We start from the raw sequence: 16781 nt of genomic DNA, 5'->3' as shown, positions 1-16781 counted from the left end.
AAAAAACTTTTTTTTTGTTTGTTTCAATTAGTTGGATTAAAGTTATAAAATGGAATATTAGCTGTTAATTTAAGAAGAATTTCTGAAGAGTAGTGAAATAAGGCCTTATATCCCTTCATTGTTCTTTCATTCAGGACATATAAGCTATCCACCCAGCACCCAACTTAATTCTATTACATAAGTAACCCAATCTATGAAAAGCGTGAAGAGAAGGACATTCTTAGATTTTCCTGTCACTGAATGTTTCCACTTCAGAAGCCAATCTAGCCAGTTTCTTACTCTTCTGTCCCTCCTACAACCATGGAATATCACATAGAGCCGACTTGCATATGGGCCTGAAACCAAGCTGTCAGGGTTTCCTTGAATTCTGCTAATTATCCAAGCCTTTTGTTGATTCCAGGTGCCATAAATGACTTCCACCAAGCTTTTCCATTTTATAGTGGCAAGTGTTAACGTTGCCCACAACAATAACCTTGTTATATACTGTAGTGAACAAATGTCATTGCTGTCAAGGAAATTACTATTTAGGTTGATTGGAAAATGAGACAACCTGCTTCACGAATTATAATTGATGATCATTTGTCAAGTAAGTGAATCTATTAAAATCAAGATGAATGGAGGTGCCTGGGTGGCTCAGTTGGTTGAGTGGCCAACTTCGGCTCAGGTCATGATTTTGTGGTTTGCAGGTTCGGGCCCCATGTGCTGACAGCTCAGAGCCTGGAGACTGCTTCAGATTCTCTCTCGCTCTCTCTTGCTCTCTCTCCCTCTCTCTCAAAAATAAATAAATATTAAAAAATTTAAAAAAAAAAGAAAAATGAATAAAAGGGACTTCCACTTGATCATGATGAAGCTTAAAAAATCAAACTTACCCCCATGCCTTAAAAAGAGAACAAGACAAAACAAAACAAAATACAAAATATATGAAATAATAATTTTCAGATACCGCACAGCAAGTCATGGAAGATAGTAATCCCTGCAAAAAGAAAAACAAACGTAGTGAGCTCTGCATGTGCCCAGTATGGAAATGTAGGAAGGGCATACCCAAATAGAAACCAACAATCTCCTTGCATGAAAGTGAGAGTGTCTGAATTTGTGGAAGTCAAGTGGTCCAGAATTAATGGAGCAGAAGCCAGAAGGAGAGTTGCACACAAAGAGAGCATAGAACTAAGAGAATTCCTCTCAAGTCTTCACTTGAGTATTAATACGTGTATGTATGTGGGAAAATGCCCTGAAACCAGGAGAGGTATAGAGGAGGATGTGGCTCAGGCCCAGGAATAATTTGTGTTCCAGCCAGAGCAGAAATATCTCCTGAAACAAGGGGCATTGGTAAAGATTTCAGAAGGGAATTCCTTTAGTACTGATGCATAATTCACTCTTTATGAAATGCTATTTTGGAACTGCCTAAGAAAGCTTAGAAACAAGCCTGGAAATAATGGATCAAATTATACCCAAGTAAGTGCATCACGGAATTATGACTCAAAACACTTAAAGAAATACACACACACACACACCTCCAACACCAAAAACATAAAATTCTCAGTTGCATTCAATAAAATTAAGAAGCATGAAAAATCAGAAAATATGACTCATGATGAGAAGAAACATCAGTCAATAGAAATAGAACTGGATTTGACACAGATGATGGAATTTCAAATAGGAATGATACAAAAGCTATTATAAATGTATTCTGTATTTTCAAGTAAATAAAGGAAAGCATGAGCATGCTAAGGGAAGAAGCAGAAGATATAAAAAGATCCAGATCAAACTATTAGAGATGAAAAATAGAATAGCCCAGGTGAAAATACATAGGATCAAGAGGAGATCAGACACTGCACAATATTAGTGAATTTGAAAACATAGAAATGGTATCTACAAAATGGAAAACAGAAAAAAAAGACTGAAAAATAAAATACACAGAGAATCAGTGAGATGTAACAAAATATTAAACAATCTAATGTATGTATCTTTAAACTCTCACACAATTGTACAAGTCGGCAGGTTGGAAAGTTGAGGGTTGTTTGCTCTAAAATTATTTCAGTTGAGATGACCCATCTCTGGTCTACACGATCTCTCATTCTCCAGCAGGATAGCCCAGGCTTGCTCAAAGGTGGCACAGACCCAAGAAAATGAACAGAAATGTGCCATATCTCTTAATGGATTTGGACCAAGATGAGTGCCATTTCAGCTTTGTTGTTTTTTCCAAAGCAAGTCCAAGGTCAGCCTGGATTCAATGAGGTGGGGAAATGGACTCCAGCTTTTGATGGCTTCACATTGCAGGAGATGTTGGCACAACAGGGTAAGAGTGAGGGCATTTTTGTTTACCATCTATCCATCATATATGTTTTAATAATAATCAACAAATCTGTTTTGTTGAGCCACACTTTACAGTCTCAATATTATTCTCCAACTTCTGTTTCAAACAGTGTTTCAGACATAAAGAAAAGATTTGATCTCATTAATACTTTCATTTTCTAACAGTTTATTCTGTGAATGCATTTCTACTTTGAGTGATCACACTTCTTTCCACATTTTGTTTCTAATATTTCATATTCTTATCTGCTTAAAGTATAGTTAGATCTGAGATACTTTCTGATTTTTATAACATCTAGTTATATTTTAAACCCAAATTGTGTATCTCTCAAACAACCACGCAGCCAATATTTGATTTGGGCACAATTAGAAGACATTTTACTTTCATTTCTAAGCAAAACCACTTTCAGTATAAGACACTATAGAAGTGAATTGCCTGAATGATGTACAACATTCCAATGCAATGCCGCAGTGAGCTAATAGTTGTGACTCAAATCTCTAAATGTCAAATGCTCTAGGCTTGCTTTGAAAAGCTCCATAGATGCTACCATTCCTGCACTATGCAAAGATAAAATGGAAGAGCCCGGGAATTTCCTATAATTATATAACTCATTCTCTTTATCTAAAAATAAAGTCAGTTAGAAAAAGAGTTTGAATATTCGGAAGAAAATAACACATTTAAAGACTTAATTGGTTCTTTATTAGGAAATTACTTCCAGCGAGTTGGTATAATATTTTTTTTCATTGAATAATCTAAAATGGAGAAAGCTGACAATCCATGAATAGTGAATAATTTGCCAATGTGGGAGAATTAGGAAAGAGATACTTGAATTATTATTTTACCATCAATTACTTCTTATTTAACTTTAAGATATCTGAGTTCCAAATGTTTCACTCTCATTGCACCTCATGGACTAATGTATCTAGACTCACATTTCCAACTCCCAGGTGCAGAGTGTGGTTGACATTCACTTGTTTAGCTACCCTTTGCCTTTGAACACCCTCTCTCTTTTGTTAATCGTCCAGTTTGTGAATCTTATCTTCCCAAGGCAGAAAACAGAAAACTTGCATTGCCAGGCTCCCATAAAACTGGGATTCATGCATATAACTTCGGGTCCACCGCCAGATGAACTAACAAAACAGATTCAGCAGTGAGTAATAGAAGAGAATAAATCTTCTAACAAGTGCATTGTAAAATCCATCTGGTTCTTCGAGGGAGACAATAGTGGAGGTTTTGGCTTTTAATTTGTATTATATGTGCCTAGAAACAGTGACATATGCTGTAATTAGCAAACCTTACGCGTGCTTGGTTGGGCTGCTGGTTAAAGTGCAGGATGCCCAGGTAAATTTGACTTTCGTATAAATAATAATTTCTTACTCTCCACATGCCCCAAATATTATATTACTTTTACTTTTCAGAAAAGATGCATCTGTTGTCCATCGGAAATTCAACTTTATTGGGTGCCCTGTATTTTAATTTGCTAAATCTGGCAACATGATTTGGCAAATCCTCATGAAGGATTCATATTCCTTGAGACTCTGTGAGCTTCTTAAAATAACTTTAGAAAATTGCTTTTGGCCACCTAGAGTTTATTTTATTACCTAGTAAATAAGTTGTGATAACAAAGACTCTTTGATATAGTCTAAAATGAGCCTGAAGAGTTACAGAAATAGAAATACTTTAGAATAAACTTTGCATGTACAACCCACTTGGCATTTCCTGAGGGCAAGCAAAATGCTCTCTTCATCAAGGCAATGGGAATTAACACTTTTCAGTGAGGCTAGCATCATTAAGAAAGGCTGGCATTTCTGTCCTTTGGAAGCCAAAGATACAGTTGGTAGGTGATGCCTTGAAATTGACTTTATGATTTTAATGGAGATGATGAACTTTGAGGGGGCAGAGGCCTCTGTCACCGTGCCTCTGGAATGTTCTTGGGTAATTACACCCACCTGGCCACCACCAGCATTGAGCACTGCAAAGTGGGGTAGTTATGTAAATAGGTTTCAGAACCAGGATGGCAACCAGAATGACCCAATCCACAGTGATCCTTGGCTGTGACTAACTTAGCATTTGTACTTGGCACCAAAGGAAATGGAACCTAAAAATGAATCTCTAAGAATTATTTTTATGCAAAGAGATCTAACAGTTTCATTATCAAAGAGTCAGTGATTCATGAGAATTTCTAGGAGGCAATCTGGAAAAGGGAACTTTGAATAAACTCGAGGAAGAAGTCTGGAACATTGTTGCACAAACATTCTGTAAACCTTCCAGCTAGCTTTCTCCAAAAGCATCTGGAACTAGGGTAATTGTGCCCAGAGAAGAGCCAAATGCACAGAATATTCAGTGACTGACACTGATTCTGAACTAACACGGATTCCTGGTTTAACTGAGCACAACTGCAGTCTATAGGTTTTGGGAGGTCAGGTGGTAAATGGAGTTTGGCCCAAAAGTTCCTTAAAATGGCATAATTGGTCTATATTTTCTGTGGTTATATCTCAATTTCTAATGTATGTTTAGAAGAAATATAAGAAATATAATCAGCAATTGACTGTATCCACATTAACTTTTTGACTCATAGGATGGTATAAACAACTATGTAGGAATTTCTGGAGTAGCTCTTTTCATATCAAGAGAGTAAACCAAAATCAAGATTGCATCCCTGATAAAATATAAATATTGATACCAAATCAAAAATTTGAAAGGTACACTATCTATAATTCTGTTCATATTCAAACCTTTATAACTCTGGGATTTGGAAAGTTTTGCCAGTTTTTACTACCCAAATTACACAACATAAGTTCATTTAATTGACAGCTAAAACTTCTACTTAGTTATTTCAGACTTTCTAGCACTGGAATAAAATGGGGGAAAAAAGATTATTGTGTTGGCTGGGTAATTGATTTTTATTATCAAGTATGTAGACTTTTTGTTAACCCGATCTCGGAAGAAAGATTAGAAATGACCATAAAGTTCCTCTGAGATGACTTTGAGTAACCCCATGTCTTTTGGAAAAGTTAATGGATAGTAAGAGCCCCACAATAAATGTAAAATAATCAGGAACTCCCTTACGAAATTTAGTCTTGAATAATCCTTCCAGGTAAACAACATTGACCAACTAAGCTACTAGCTAAGAGCAAAATGAACATGCTATATATATTTTAAAAAGTAATCTCAGTATGAACTACAGTCTTTTAATCAGTTGCAGAAGTAAAGAATGTGGTGTCTATCTTATTATCTATCTCTTATTATATATCTTTCTCTTTCTTCTTTTTTCTTTCTTTCTTTCTTTCTTTCTTTCTTTCTTTCTTTCTTTCTTATCTAATTCATCTATCTCTCCTTCCATCTCTCTATCCATCTATCTAAATGTTACATCTACCCCTCTTTAATTCCTCTTCTGCTTTATATACTATCTATATTGCACAGAGGTTAACTTTATTTTGCCTGTAAGTTAAAAAATATCAAGACTCCGCTTTGACTGGTCTATAGGAGGAGTGGATATTACTCAGAAGTCTTGGACTTGTAGATTTAGTGGCTGAATTGACCTCTTTATAAGAAATGGCTATCACTTTTTATTTATATAAAGAATAGTTGTGTTACATTTGTTAGGGTGCATGTTGTTGTTTGAAAGTTTAAATAGGGAATAAGTGTGCACGTTGTACATATTCATAATGTTTGGCCAATATTAAGACCTGGGCTCTACTGGACATTCGTGATTTGCAGTGGTCTAATGTCAGTAAACAATCTGTCTATATTTGAAAATAATCCTCACTTTGAACTTTGCCCTGCTGAGTTACAAGTCAAGAATTTTTTTCCCTCAAATCACTTGCAGTTCAGATGCAGCATAGTGATGCATGTTCTGGTAGTCAGATGTACCGAAGATTTGGAGGTGAGTAAAATGAAATGATGGTCATGTGAGAGGTAATAATTGAATTTTTTTAAATGTGCTGATGAACATACCTGATTGTTTGTAGAAGACAGGGACAAAACTTTGTGTTCACTCTTAAGCATTAGCATTACCAAATCAGAGGGATTAAGGGGTGTCTATAGAGAAACTCAACAGTGACATTGACTATAGACCCTGCCTCTGTAGGCCTTCAGAGCCTGAAATGTCCATTAATGTACCTTCTATAAGCAAGTTAATATCTTCCAACAAATGTCTTTAATACTATTGTGGATTCTGTTGTTTTATATTAAGCCAACTGGTAGATCATCTGTCAATATTCAAATTGGCTTATTCAAAGATGATTATACTAATTTTTTGAAACTAACTTCATCCTCATGAAATTACCAGATGTGTTAATAATGGCAGCACAGTTTGAAGAAACAGGGCTTTGCTTTTCAAATTTTATATCAACTTTATCTTCTTTTCTGTCTTTCCATACCAATTGATACAACTTGAAGATTCCACATGTTTTCTCACAAAAATAAGAGGACCATGTAAGAACTACCTAGGAAAGTGTTTCAAGTTAGACACACCCATAGTTGTAAATTAATACGGGGGTGGGTGGATATAAGAATAACTTACAACATAGATTAAAAAAAAAAAAAACTTCTCTGGTTAAATAATATAATCATTCTAAATTTTGTATTCCAATCTAGAATTTGTTTCCAATACTAATCCTGCCACTTATACATACGCTTGGTCAAATTCTTTAAAAATCTTTGTGAATATCTTCATCTATTCAAAGATAGTGATAATATGAATCTCAGTGTACCTCATATTGTTTCAATAAGAATAATAAAATTTATCACTATATCAGCCAATGAATGCCTAAAACCTAGAAGGAATTTGACAGACTTCTCTTCTCTTTCTCTCCCTTTGCTTTCTCTCCTGTTGCCAACATCCTTCTTCAACATTAGCTCTTTTCTAGAATATTGCACTAGACTTCTTTGCTGGTGGCGGTGGTTTCTTTTCATCATTCATGCTATACTCTCTACTGTTGAAAAAAAATAATCAGTTTAAAATTCAAGTCGTAATCATATTTCTCTTATTTGTGTTCCCCGTTGTCTAATACATAATAATCAAACTTTTCTTTTCACAGTTTAATAACCCCCTAAACATGGTCCCATTTAGAATTTCCAGATATTTCTTTCTCTACTTCCTTATCCATACCTTAAACCTAAATTTATCTCTACCCCCTGTGATTTGTCAATTTCTCAATTGTTTGTCCTTCTTTACCTTCCTTCTTTCCAGGTGCTCTGCAGCTTTGTCTGTCACAGATCTGCCCGCTGTCAGGAAGGCAGGCAGGAAGCCTTTCTTAAATATCCAAACCCAATGATTCCCTATTCTGCCTTTGTCTTGCATTGCATTATAGCTATTTCTGATTTTGATTGTCATATCCATTATCTTGCACTTCTACCTTTGCTTCTCATACACACTTTGATGCTAAATTTCTAAAAATCTTAGACTTTCAGAACTGGACAAGATTTTAAAATTAACCAAGCCTGTTCAAAAGTAAGCAATCATTGCAAATTTTATATTTAGACTTGAGTTCAGAACTACTATGTAATCTGAGTACAAAGCCTGTCCCAGCAATTGTTCTGGAAAGCATGCCTTTATAAGTGCAAATGAGAACCAACATTCCCTTTAAGATATAAAACGTTAACATCACACTTCTGTCCTGTATTAATTATATAATCAATTCACACTAAAACTTTAATTAAAAAATACAAGATGCATCACTTTTCCTGAGTAGTCAAGCAGTTGGTTTGTTGGGCCCCAGGTGGAGAAATGCAAATTTTCTCTAGTAAATGTCCTCGTAATAAAGGCATAGAAGTTTCTAAAACTAGAAGAAGTTTTACGAATAATTTAGAAGGTAATAAGTAAAACATTTTTATACACATATTAAAACTAACATAAATATAACTTTTTGGTTAAAGATTGAATTTCATTGTACAGGGTGACATTGTACAGGGTGAATTTTCATTGTAAAGGGTGACATTTATTAAACTGCTTTGAAAACAATATTGAAACCAAATAAATTTTATTTTTAAGTTACTCAACTTACTTCTCTTGAAAAGTTAGTTGCGAAATACTTTACTACCTATACCAGTGTATTGAACAGTATAGTGTAAATAGATCCGAAATGTTCATAAAGGTGGTTGTTTTTGGAAATTGTTCCCACTGGTGAATCTTCAGTATACTATAGTATCATACCTATTTGAGGGATTGAGAAGGAATATAATAGTGTTGGCCAGGAATATTTTCTTTTTTTGTTTTTTAACATATTTTAATGTGTATTCATTTTTGAGAGAGAGAGAGAGAGAGAGCAAGTGTGGCAGGTGCAGAGAAAGAGCGAGACACAGAATCCGAAGTAGGCTCCAGGCTCCGAGCTGTCAGCACAGAGCTGGACTCGGGGCTCGAACTCACAAGCCGTGAGATCATGACCTGAGCCGAAGTCAAATATCTAACCGACTGAGCCACCCAGGTGCCCCAGTAATATTTTAAATTTACCTCTAAAACCTAAGTATATGGCTATCCGAGATGCTTTGATTTCAAAAGTTTACTGCATCTATAACCCCCAAGCATTCTCTATGTGCAAGATTTACTTACTCTGCCTGGTCAAAAACAACGCCTGCCAGCGTGTGCTATTATTTTTGACGAGGACGATAATACAAATGCTTTCATTTGAGTGAGCACCATTTCTGTCCCTGATAAATTCCAAAGCTCCTGGTTATTAGACCCTTTAGAACTTCCCAGGATTCCCATTTTCCAGGCCAAATTGCAAAGAAAACTCATAAAAATGGAAATTCATAAAAGAAATAACATTGCGCTGCCAATGTTCAATGGGGAAAAATTGCTTGGCCAGCAGTCCAAGCGCAGGAAGAAGCATTTACAATATTGTATGTGTACTATCCCCATCAATTTATATTGAGGACAGCTAGAGGGAGAAAAAAAAATCCAGCCGCTATAGCAGAGATGCAGAAGTCTAAACATTTTTAAAGGACTGAATTGACATCAAAAGTGAATTGAAGGACTTTAGAGGCTTATTTAGCTAATATTTTATGATATTTTAATTAAATTAATGTGGCTCAGGTTTGAAACCTTCCCTAAGGGTCCAAATTGGACACAGATAGCTCATCAAGTTGACACTCTCTGATTCTTTTTCATTAACGAAAGGCTATATATACGCTTTAACTGTCATCTGATACTCCTTCTGGAAAAGTGCAATTAGGAGGGCAAAGTAGCACATTTAGTGCTTAAAGGTCTGCCATGTAAAAGGGTGACTTAGTATTTCCTGCCTGACTCTAGAGAACAGATCCAGGACCAATAAATTGCACTGTGAGGGCAATCATGTTTGGTTTAAAATGGAAGATTTACCCTTGGAATTGCTCATTAGCTGGAATAATGTGCCTTTCAAGGTGATAAGCCCCCTGTCAACAAAAGATGCCTAACGTGTAAAATTTTTATAGTTTTGAATTATGTGGGGGCCACAAAAGTTTTTTAAGGCAAAATTTCAAAGATCTACTCTCTTTTTTGGCAGGGTTAAGCTAAACAAGCGCCGTTTTAATGGATGCCCCAAAACGCCCTGATTTCATAAGCATCAAATATTCTTCTATTTACGGTTTTAAGAAGATGAGTTTTAGGGCAATATTCTTGAATTTATACTGGACAGGGGGATAAAAATTCGGATAATGTTAAGTTAGTTTCATGTAGTAAGCCAATTTATAGTTAGGACAAGAAGGACACCAACATGCTGAAGAAATTGTTTTTATATGCTCAATTCTTTGTGGTACTCCAGGTAATCCCAATTGTCTTATGACAACTTGAAACATATACACAAATAAAACTCCTACATTTACGGAAAGCAATTTGTCATGTAGATGGGCTGGAAAAAACTAAAAAGAACGATAACAAGGAAATTACTAAAAAGGTTATTATCCTCCCTTGGACTTTAGCATCTTTTTTTTTTTTTTCTTTTCTTTTCTTTCTTTCTTTTTTTTTTTTTTTTTTTTTTTTTTTTTCCAGTAAGAAGTTAATCCCTTAGAGCTCAATTTCTCCTTTAACTTGGTGGTTCTTTGATATCCTAGAACTGGATTCCATTTTTATGTGACTCTTCGTAGAGTTGAATGAGATGAGAGAAGGATACATTTGATTTTTCCGTGAACTGGTTTCCATCAAACGAGAATGACCATTGATGCATTTACTAAAAAAACAGAGGAAACTTTGATCAGAAGACCAAAGAAATCGGAAAGATTAAGTGTAGACAGACTTGCCTCTGGAGGCAAAATTCTGACAGAAACAGCAGAATTTTCACACTGCTGAACATACTTCACCCTGATCAAGTTATTCATTTTTGTGTGTTAAAATCAGTAAAGATAGAAAAAGGAAAAGCATGATGTGGTTAGACGTGTTTTTGGTAAATCTCAGTGAAATCAAAGGCAATGATATTGGCCAGTTCATCAGGGAATAAAATGCAAGAAATGGAGGAATTAAGACTCTTTGTGACTTGTTCATATTTCTATTATTTGCAATTATTTCTTCCTTTAAAACTATTTATCGGTGATTTTATGAAACGTAAACTTTAACTTTGTAACTCCACAGTGACACGTTTCACATTAACAAATCAGCCATTGAATTGTTTGTTCAGGACAAACTTAATGAAAAAGGAAGAGAATACCTTTTGGGACAGTCAAATTGTTACAGAGAATATAATATTCATTTATTTATTTATTTGTTTACTTATTTAATAAATACTTCTATAGAATATACTCTGTGCCACACATTTTTAAAAAGGCCTTTACAAAGATAGTGCATCTAATATTCCTAACATCCCTGTGAAGTAGGTATTATTTTTAGTCCCATTTTACAATTGAGAAAATAAAGATACAAAATGGTTAAATAACTTGCTGCTATCCACAGTATAACTGAGGTTATACTAGAGTAACAAACAGCCCTAGGATATTGGGGATTTACAACACCCACGGTGTATTTCTCTCTGTCACAGGTCGGCAGCTTTGGTGTGGCTGAAGTTCTGCTCAATGTGCCTACTGTTTCAGGCTGCAGGAGTAACTTGTATTTGCTGTAGCCCATTCTTGGTACAAGGTAAAACAGCATGATGGCTTGTGGGAGCACGATCGCTGTGGGGGCACAATGGCCTTTAAAATTTCTGCTTTGAGCTAACTGATGTTTGTCATTCAACTGGCCAACCATGTCATACGGCCAAGACCACACCGTGGCTGGTGAATTTCATCCTGCCCAAAGGAAGACAGTGAAATGTACATGATTTGTGAAAAGATATAAGCTTTTCTCATAGATAAGCAGAGGAGAGCATATTTGGAAATGACAACTTTATATAGCCATCTACCTTCTTGGTCACAGATATTCACTTGCCTCTTTTTTTCCTTTTCATGTGAAGTACATGCAAAACTGTTCCTCAGGGAAGATAGTCTAAAAGCCCCAGTCCATCTCAGCCATGAGCTAAAGACACAAAGTCTTGTAATAGTCTCTACGTCAGCTATATTAAGCTATGTTAAGATACTTACAGTTTTAAAAGAAAAAAAAACAAAACTAAAATTCATCCCCCAAACACTTAAGGTGCATTGATAAAACACAGATAAAGTTGCAATCATCCCATTCAGAAATAGGAACCTGAGGCGGTTAGCAGCTACTTGTCTATAGAAATTATAAAACCTTGCTTTTGATATGGCCCATAATTTGGGAAATAGGAAGTGTTTCTTGACGAGGCCTTAGTTCCAGTTCATGAGAATACCCTCTGCTTGGTTCTCCGCTCTTGACTTCACTCTCTGAGAAGTGCTTTCTTTAAGACTAAAGGTTATTTCCTCTTAAACTATAGGTTATTATTTAATACCTAAGAGATTTTCTTGAGCTTTTATTCTGCCATGGAGACTTAGCAGCCCAAAGGTTATTTTACATCTCGAGCAGTTTTAATATGTTTTAACTCAGGCTGGTCATTTTTTTTTCTCTTTCAAAGTATAATTCACTCAGTGACTTTGCCAGCTTCCTATTTATGTGATTCTCATCTGGATAATTGTCCTAATAATCTGGTCCACATTTTTTTTTTTTTGGAGGCATGCTTCTCTAAATTATGATCTAGTTTATTTGCATTTATCGGTCTTCGGGGTGAATGCCACACCCTCAATCTCTTGACTCCAGACGTTTTGCCATCCAAAAGAATTTTAATGGTGAATTAGGAAGGCCACTTGTTTTTTTATTTCTTTTTACTTTTTTAAAAATGTTTTCTTGTTTATTTATTTTTTTTAACAACATCACCAACGGCCATATCTTGTATTTGGTCTTTTCTCATGACTGAAACTTAATTTATCTTTTTCCTATTCCATCTCCCACTTGGCAAGCACTGGAATTTCTGGATCCTCTGCCTTTCCCCTTCTTACAAACCAGTCAACTCTTTTCTAAGTTAGTCTGATTCTTCTAATAGCTTGGCAAATACACCTGATACACCTGATAACAGCCGAGTCTTATCCATAAGACTACTTATTCCAGCCTCTTTAACAAAAACTCATTCAGCACGTTACCTGCCCCAATTGTCATAGGTGGAATTTCCACAAAATATTTTGCCTCTTTCTAACACGGAGCGACTATTTTTCAAATGTTCAGTAACAGTTTTGGCCTTAGTTTCCCCCTAACTGCACAAGCTAGTGTCACAGAGTTTAGGCTTATCTTATGAAAGAAGCATCCCATTTTCAGTACCAACTTTATTAGATATGCTTCATTTACTACTCACCAATCTTCGTGGCTTATAAATATACTGGTGTGTTTCTCACTCACATTGCTTGTTATCAGGTGTGAGTTTCATGAACCTTGGTTTCATATATTTCTTCATTCTGGAACTCGATACAAAAGAACAGGCCTATTTGAGATATGCTATTCTCATGGTGGAGGGAATGTTCCAGAGAGTTAGCAGAAACACAAAATGGCTAGTTAAACTTCCACTTGGAATGGACGTGCATCATTTCTGCCCACGTTTCATTGACAAAAGAAAGTCAAATGGCCACACCTGATGATGGCAACATAAATTACATTCTTCCCACAGGTGTCATAAGTCACATGGCCAAAAGAAGGGTGCATTTTTCTTACAAGGAAGGGGGCATAAAATTTTCAGAGCAAAAATGTAAAGTTTTATGAGAACATACTGTAGGAAGGGTTTTGAGGGCCTGAGTACCAACAGACAATAGCCAGCACTGGATTTTAAAAATTTTGTCTCAAAATTAAGTCTTACCAATACTGATTATTTTGCAGAATGCTTCTGTGAAACTCCGTGTGATTTTGTAATTGGAAAACATTTGGGAAATCAATTTTTCAGTGAGTAGTTTAATGTGTAAGTTCATTTGAGTGAGGTCTTGGTCAAGTGGCAGTCGGTTGAATGAACTGGAAAAGATCACAGAATAGTGTTTGGCTCAAGCCAATTTATTTTATTTTACTGCTTCCATCTCTGGGTTCATAAATATTCATGACATTTGAACATGGAAAGGAAATAGGTTCTGCAGAGCTAGTGTTATAAAGTAAGTACTTCCCGCCATATTTTTTCAAATAAAAACAGACAAAAGATGTGATTGTGTTTAGATTCACACCAGTTATTTCAACAGAAAAAATATATATATAAGCAAAATGTAAGATTACACTGCACTTAAGGTTAAAAAACAAGGAGGGAAGTTATTTGGCTACCATTTCCATTCTGAGTTACTATCATCCAAAATTCAACGTCAAGATTGGGTGAACCTTCTTGGCTTCACTGGGTTAATATGGCAGTTTCCATTTGGTGGGGAAGGGGGGGGTGTTCTTCAAGGACTAAGAATAAAGGACTCACTCTTCTTTATTCTGTAGCTAGAGCTTTCTGAAGTAAAGGAGTGCTTAGAATTATCACCTTGGGGTGTTATGCCACAATTAATGAGAAAGACAAAAAGCACAAAGTAGATTACCAAGGAAAGTAGACAGACAAGGAGGAGATCTAATAAGAATTCAGGATCTGAAGATGTCAAAAGATGCAATTTGAAAGCAGCATGTCAAGATGGGAATGTATCTATTTTACGGTGATGGTATGGATCCAATGAAATGGTTATATAATTCAACTAATTGGAGATGACATATTAAGGTACTTAATAAGCCTAGCCTCATATAATATGTAACTGCTAAAATCTATTCCTATTTTCAGGTCCACCTTAGCATAGGGGGGCTGATATTTAGACTATTTTCATCCATATGGGCTGTTTATGGTTTTTACAGTATTGAAATGTTTTTAAAGTATACAAATATTTTTACGCTAGTTGGTAATCATGATCCTAAGATCCTTGAGGATCCCTGTTAGGAACTGAATGGTTATGTCTCCCAAAATTCATACATTAAAGCCCTAACCCATAATATGATGGGATTCGGAGGTGGGGTCTTTGGGAGGAACTTAGGTTTAAATGAGATCAAGAGAGTGGGGTCCTCATGATGAGATTAGTTCCCTCTTAAGAAGAGATCAGAGAACTAGTAGTCACTTTTTCCACCAAGTGCAAATACATCAAGAGATGTATCTGCAAATCAAGAAAAGAGCCCTCATCAAGAGCCCAATCTACCAGTACCTGATCATGGACTTCTTATCCTGCAGAACTGTGAGAAATAAATGTTTGCTGTTTAAGGCATTCGGTTCATGATATTTTGCCATAGCGGCTCAAGCTGACTAAAACAACCCCTCACTCCCGGCCTTCTGAATCCCTTTCCTTAGTTTTTCTAGTTAGCAGGATAAAATAACTAAAGAATGAATGCTTGTCCTGGGGCAGGAGACAGGGGCGTCCAAGCCTCTGCTACAGAGCTGTGACCAAAGTGTTACGTTATCAGTGTCTACAGTTGCCCACCGTCCATGATGATGTACTATGTTATATGCAAGTGCCATCCCTCATGTCAAATCATGAGTCAGAATTATTCTCTCTGTCATGCTCACAAAGCACATTATTAAAAACCTATTGGAAGCACCGAGTCCCATGCTTGCATACATTTTAGAAAAGTCTGGCCCCTCGAGGGTAGTTAGTTTTTTGAGGGCGGGAGGCATGATTTAGTTGTCTTTCAGTCCCCTCATGGTTCATATAGTACTCACCACTTACATGCTTACAAAGTCTTTTCTGATTGAATGGCAGTCCCCAATATTGACAATTAATGACGTTGTTGCTTTTGGCTGCTGGGCTGAGAGGTTGGACGCTGAGCTGAAAGGTTATAGAATGAATGTAAATGGAGTGATGCAAATCATCCTCCCCACCACCACCAAAAAAAAAAAAAAAAAAGAGAGAGAGAGAGAGAGAGAGAGAGAGAATCATCACAAATTGGAAAACAAGCCAAAAAAACATTGATTTTACTTAAATTTTTCAAATAGACTAGAAGGTTGTGTGACGAGTTGGACATCGTCCCTTGAGGAAGTCAAATTGCAGTGATTTGGTCAGAAAAAGAAATTGGTGTACAAGGAGAACCCCCGAATCAAATATTCCATTATTTGGAAAAACATAAAAGGTTCTTACTGCTTATTGAGAGGGAATTATTTTTGAAAAGAAAGAAAAATCTATGTATTAATTTATGAGGCATATTTACCATTCTATACAAGCTTTAAAATCTAACTAAAAATATTAAAAATAAAACCTAGCCAAATGTTAACTTTTATTACTATATTTCCATTACTCCTCATTATAGTGATAATTGGACAATTTATGTATAGTATATAGCTGTGGGTATACAAATTCCACAAATGGTAAAATTAAATATATTAATGCAAAAATGGTATTTTGCTTCTGGAAAATAAGCTTTATCAAGTAATAGGTGCTTTTGTTAATATTAGAATTGAAAAATCAGCAGTCCTTTCTGTAAAGAACTATCCTGGAAAGGTTTGTCAGGCATTTATATGCTGCATATGTTAGTTAGTAATGGTTAGGAAATCATTGTTCTTGGCAGGAAGGGTAGAGGAATATTCGAGATCAGCATGTTTGACTATCTTGACATACCCCAAATCTTCTCCATTTTGTCTCTCTCTCTCTCTCCCCTCCTTCTCCTTCCTCCCTCTCTTACTGTCTCTTTCTTTCTCTGTAAGAAAAAACAAAGAGAATGATCCCTCCACATAAATGTAAAATATTAATTGAAAAAAATCAAAACAAAGATCCAGAAGAAAATGAATTTAAGTTTTCTGAACTCATACCAATGTACCTAGGGCTTAAAGCATATTAGTGTCCTTATAAATTAATAACAGTGATAATGATCATCATAATAATAGTAAATAATAGTAATGGAAATATTAATAGGAAACATTTAGAGTTTATTAAGCACCTGTGCTGTTCTGAAGGTTTATAAATATCACCACATTCTATCCTAACCATAATCCCATCACATAGTCAGCTATAATTATTCTTATCTCTTGTATTTAAAATGTTTTAATGTTTTATTTTTATAGTTTGAGACACAGAAAAACACAGTACATGAGCAGGGGAGGGGCAGAAAGAGAGACAGAGACAGAATCCAAAGCAGGCT

The sequence above is a fragment of the Panthera pardus genome, unplaced genomic scaffold, assembly GCF_024362965.1.
Source record: "Panthera pardus isolate Hobbes unplaced genomic scaffold, ASM2436296v1 HiC_scaffold_13, whole genome shotgun sequence".
NCBI lineage: Eukaryota > Metazoa > Chordata > Mammalia > Carnivora > Felidae > Panthera > Panthera pardus.
The sequence above is the reverse complement of the archived record's forward strand: the minus strand, read 5'-3'. Positions refer to the sequence as shown.